Consider the following 6,000-nt stretch of genomic DNA (forward strand, 5'->3'; position numbering starts at 1 on the left):
CAAGAGACCTTTCAGGCTTTCCGGATCTTACTTAAACCCTCCAGCAACATAGTTTGCATCTGAATACTGTGCTGTTAGATAAGAATAGTGTGCCCAGATCCGGGACAATCTCGAGGGCGGGGAGAGCTCTCTCCCATCACGTTTCTCACGGGAACAGGCGGAAATACACGAGATAGCTCGGTTCACCTCGATTCCCAGTCGTTTCCTGGGGGGTCTCGGGAGAACTCTAAGATTTAGAAGTTCCCACCTTTACCCGCCCGAGACTGTCCACCTGAAATTCAGCTTCCATCCCCAACAATGTGGTACCTCAGAGTTGTTTTGATTTGCATCTCTCTAATGAAAAGTGATTTAGACCATTTTTTCATATTCTTACAGATATCTTTAATTTCTTCTTCTGAAAATTGCCTGTTCATATCCTTTGACCATTTATCAATTGGGGAATGACTTGTATGATTATAAATTTGAGTCAGTTCTCCATATATTCTAGAAATGAGGCCTTTATCCCCAAGCTTAGCTGTAAAAATTCTTTCCCAATTTACTACATCCCTCCAGATTTTGGTTGCATTGGGTTTGGTTGTGCAAAAACTTCTCAGTTTAATGTAATCAAAATTATCCATTTTGCATTTCATAATGCTTTCTATCTCTTCTTTAGTAAAAAATTCTTCCCTTCTCCATAAACCTGATAAATACACTATTACTTGCTTCTCCAGTTTATTCATGGTATCAATCTTTATACCTAAATCATGTACCCATTTGGACTTTATTCTTGTGTAGAGTGTAAGGAATGGGTCTATGCCTAGTTTCCACCACACTGTTATCCAGTTTTCCCAGCAATTTTTGTCAAACAGTGAGTTCTTATACCAGAAGCTGGGGTCCTTGGGTTTATCAAACAAGAGGTTGCTATATTCCTTTCCTACTGCGTCTTGAGTGCCAAGTCTATTCCACTTGTCTACCTCTCTGTTTCTTAGCCAATACCAAGTGGTTTTGACAATTGCTGCTTTATAGTACAATTTGAGGTCTGGTAGCGCTAGACCATCTTCCCAAGCATTTCTTTTCATTAGTCCCTTTGATATTGTGGAACTTTTGTTCTTCCAAATGAATTTTGATATTATTTTTTCCAGCTCTAGAAAACAATTGTCTGATAGTTTAATTGGTATGGCACTAAATAAGTAAATTAATTTAGGTAGAATTGTCATTTTTATTATATTAGTACGACCTACCCATGAACAACTGATGTTTTTCCACTTACTTAAATATGACTTTATTTGTGCAAAAAGTGTCTTGTAATTGTGTTCATATAATCCCTGGGTTTGTTTTGGCAGGTAAACTGCTAAGTATTTTATAGTGTCTACCCTAGCTTTAAATTAGATTTCTCTTTCTATCTCTTGCTGTTGGACTTCGTTGCTAATATATAGGAATGCATAGATTTGGGTTTATTTTGTAACCTGTAACTTTGCCAAAGTTGTTTATTATTTCAAGTAGTTTTTTACTTGAATCTCTGGGATTCTCTAAGTAAATCATCATATCATCTGCAAAGAGTGATAACTTAGTTTCTTCTTTGGCTATTCTTATTCCTTCAATATCTTTATCTTGTCTAATTGCTACAGCTAATATTTCTAGTACCATATTGAATAATAGTGGTGATAATGGACATCCTTATTTCACCCCTGATCTTATTGGGAATGCATCTAGCTTATCCCCATTGCATATACTGCTTGCTGAAGGTTTTAGATAGATACTGCTTATTATTTTATGGAAAGTTCCCTTTATTCCTATGTTCTCCAGTGTTTATATTAGGAATGGGTGTTGTATTTTGTCAAAAGTTTTTTCTGCATCTATTGAGATAATCATGTGGTTTTTGTTAGCTTTGTTGTTGATGTGATCGATAATGCTAGCAGTTTTCCTAATATTGAACCAGCCCTGCATTCCTAGTATGAATCCTACCTGATCATAATGTATTAATCTCGTGATAAGATGCTGTATTCGTTTTACTAAAATCTTGTTTAAAATTTTTGCATCTATATTCATTAGGGAAATTGGTCTATAATTTTCTTTCTCTGTTTTGTCTCTTCCTGGTTTGGGTATCAAAACCATATTTGTATCATAGAAAGAATTTGGGAGCACTCCTTCTTCCCCAGTTTTCAAGAATAGTCTATATAGTATTAACTGTTCTTTAAATGCTTGATAGAATTTACTTGTGAATCCATCTGGCCCTGGATACTTTTTCCTAGGGAGTTCATTGATGGCTTGTTCAATTTCTTTTTCTGAGATGGGGTTGTTTAAGTATTCAACTTTCTCTTCTGTTAATCTGGGCAATTTGTATTTTTTAAAATATTCATCCATCTCGTTTAGATTATCGAATTTGTGGACATAAAGTTGGGCAATGTAGTTTCTAATTATTGTTTTAATTTCCTCCTCATTGGAGGTGAGTTCACCCCTTTCATTTTTAATATTAGTAATTTGATTTTCTTCTTTCTGTTTTTTAATCAAATTGACCAAAGGTTTATCAATTTTATTAGTTTTTTCATAAAACCAACTATTGGTTTTACTTATTAATTCAATGATTTTCTTAATTTCAATTTTATTAATCTCTCCTTTGTTTTTCAGTATTTCTAATTTGGTATTTACTTGGGGATTTTCAGTTTGTTCTTTTTCTAGCTTTTTCAACTGCATGCCCAAGTCACTGATCTCCTCTTTCTCTATTTTATTTATGTAAGCATTCAAAGATATAAAACTTATTATTAATTTTTCCTGAACACTTCAGTTGCTAAGAGATCACAAAAAAATACCAGTAGCATTGTACAAGGTACTTTATATGGGAAAAATATTTTTTGAAAGAAAGCATTAATAATATTTCTTCTAAATTCTTTTTTTTTCATATACACACTTAAAAGAAATGCTTCTCAATGAACAATGTGGCAGCTTTTTTGAATGGGAAAATGGGTGTATAGTTGCTCTCATCTACAGAAATTAACCATATTCTACTGACCTATTAATATTAGAGCTGTTGAATAGACTATTAGGTAACTGTGTGCTTTGAATATTGCATCTATATGTAACTGTCTTCCATTTACTGTTTACAATAGATTATTTTCATTGCTTTATTACACTACTATGCCATTTCCTCTCAATACACTTTGGGCTAAATGAAGATCTCCATATCTGATTACTACACAAAGAGTTGATCTGTTTGTTGTTAATGTTTTCTAGCAGGCCACAAAGCAACATTACATTAAGTTGAACTTCAATACGCCCCCATTGCGTTTCTCTTTTCTGATTTCCATGCAATCACTCTATTTCAGCTGTCCATAAACAAATGACTGAGATATTTTGTAACAATCCATCTTGCACACATGACAAGTCTGAGCTTGAGAAAGTGGAACACCAATGTTGGCAGATTAACAGTTTCAAGCATACGATATTAGCGGTACTATTTGAAAATTTAAAGAAGTATTTGGTTATGCCTAAAACTGAAGGAACTGAAAGATGAGAATAACATCTTAGATATTTGAGTAACTTTGCAAAAAGAAAATTACCTGAAGAAACCACTGGAAATAGGAGAAAAAAATGAAACAAGCTTATATACTCTTCTTGCTTTGATGGAGAAGTGACTGGATTAGAAATCAAGATATCTCGATCCTAGAAATTTCACTTAATGTAACTGTGACATTACACTAATCATTTAGAAGACTTGAAAAACTAATATACACATGTTTGTATGTATGTATACTGAATTAATGAATGAATATTAAATAAACTACTTTTTTTAGTATTCATGATCAAAGAATGTATTTAGGCAGGTCTGTACGGTTGAGTCAAGTTTGGTATATGGAAGTATTTCACTATTATATTATATCATTATTATAATATATCATATATCAAATATATTCTCATATTATAAAGTATTTTGATTGCTCTAACTGAGAAGAACCAGGAGCAATGAATGGAGCTTGTAGACCACAATATTTGAGTTGAATTCAAGGAAGAAGTTCATAATTATTCATTCTTTCTAAAAGTAAAAAGCCCTGACTTTTGAGGCAGTGAAAATTGTTGTAAAGTGTGAGTTCATGTAAATGGCATTTAAGGTTCCTTCTACTTATGATATTAAAAAAGTAAGTTATTTGAATCAGTTTCTATATTCATAAAATGGACATAATGAAAATTCTCAACATAGTCCTGAAGTTTTGGTTGGATTTAATGGCATTGATTTATAAAAGTGTTTTGGAAAACACTTCAAGCACTTAGTCAAAAGTACTATTGTTGAAAAGGGAACAGACAAGGAATAGAAATGCATAAATATATGTGGAATGAACACATGTGGGACACTCATTTTACCCCCAACTTCTGATGAGCTTCTCATTGGGAAATAATGTCTTTGAATCATTCTGAGAAAAATTTCAAAAATATATCCAAATTTTAAACATGCAAAATTATGTTCTCATTCTATTTTGGGATCTGTTACAAAATAAAGAGCACATTAAAACTGTGCAGATACATGAAAAAGATTCAAAATGCTTTCAGTATAAAAATTAAAATATTAATTTTGAGAAATTATTTTTGTCTGCAACAGCATCTCCTTCATTTATTAGATTGTCAACAAATCTATGCACACATAATTGCTAAAGACTAAATCATTAAAAAGTTACAATCTGCTAAAATAAAAAAGTCATGTATAACTTTGCTTATTTCTCATAGAAGATATAAATATCTTATTTTAATTGGAAGTTAATATGTATTTCTTAATTAGAATTTAAGTTTTAATTTTAACAAATTATAATGTTCTTTGTGCAGCTGTTACACAATAGTAGAAAATGACATATATTTTAAGAAAAAGAAAACAATTTGAAACTTTTGGTCAAGGATTTGACAGAAAAGTTGCAACACCTTATGCAAGTAAAAGATTACTTTGAAATTAGGAGAGATCAAGCAGAAATTTAATGACTCCCTCAGACAAGTCAGTCAGTCAATATACATTTAAACAACTGTGGTGTGTTAGGCACCTGGAGAAGTTCTGAGGATAAAAAACGTAAAACAAAAAGAAATACTTTCTCTCAAGGAGCTGGTAATCTAGTGGAAGGGGCAACATTGAAAGAACTATATACAAGGAAGGAATGTATAGGATATATTAGAAATCAACAGCAGAAAGGAACTAGCATCAAGCAAGATGACGAAATGCTTCTTGTAGAAATAAGATTTTATCTGAGACTTGAAGAAAACTGGAGAACCCAAGAGATGGAGATGAAAGAGACTATTCCAGGCATGGAAACAGAGTGCAAAGGAACAGAATAGAGAGGCACCATTTTTGTTAGAGGAAAAGTTATGAGGCCAGTATTACTAGAGCAAAATTGTAAAGGTAAGGCAGATGAAAACTATAAAGAGCTTTGCATTTCAAATGATATTTTAGTCCAAAGAAAACAGAGGAAAAGTTAAGACATTTCAAGATCAAAAAATAATAACTGACGTGGAATGTAGATCATAGAGAGATAATTTTAAAATCACAGTATTGCTTAAATCCATGCTTTTAAATAAAGGATCCTAGATATCATATTTTGTAGGAGCATTAACAAAAAATTGTTCAAATGTATTAGAAAATATTGTGGAAATAATAAGAATCTGCCAATAACCTACAGAATGAAACTCCGGAATGAAAATACTTATGCCATTGTCAAAATCCAGAGCTTCCAAACCAAAAAAGAAAAATTATAAGCTGTCCAAGAGAACAAATTCAATTATCAAATAAACAAAATTAAGATCACACAAGAAAAATTGGAAGAATTAAAAAAACTTACAAATGATAATTACAAATAAAAGTTCATTAAAAAAATGATTGTTCAAAACAATAAACCCTTAACTAGTTGGAATAAAGAGAAGAAAGTAGAAAATCAAATAAACAAAATAGCAAATGAAAAAAGTGCAATCACAGCAAAAAGAGGAAAAAAGAATAATTAAAATATATCATGCACAATAAAATGCTAAGGAAACTAAAAATGCAAAAGGAAT

The 6,000-nt window shown here is 31.7% G+C and overlaps 1 long non-coding RNA gene across 3 annotated transcripts in view; it reads left to right on the forward strand.

Annotated features, from left to right (window-relative positions):
• LOC140506852 (uncharacterized) overlaps positions 1-4,623 on the forward strand; it is a 58,837-nt gene extending 54,214 nt beyond the window's left edge. For all 3 annotated transcript variants that reach the window (XR_011968130.1, XR_011968131.1, XR_011968132.1), the window contains one exon: positions 3,303-4,623. This is a non-coding gene — a long non-coding RNA (uncharacterized lncRNA). The remainder of the gene's footprint in view (positions 1-3,302) is intronic.
• Positions 4,624-6,000: the final 1,377 nt, after the last annotated feature.

The sequence above is a fragment of the Notamacropus eugenii genome, chromosome 5 (assembly GCF_028372415.1).
Source record: "Notamacropus eugenii isolate mMacEug1 chromosome 5, mMacEug1.pri_v2, whole genome shotgun sequence".
NCBI classification, from domain to species: Eukaryota; Metazoa; Chordata; class Mammalia; order Diprotodontia; family Macropodidae; genus Notamacropus; species Notamacropus eugenii.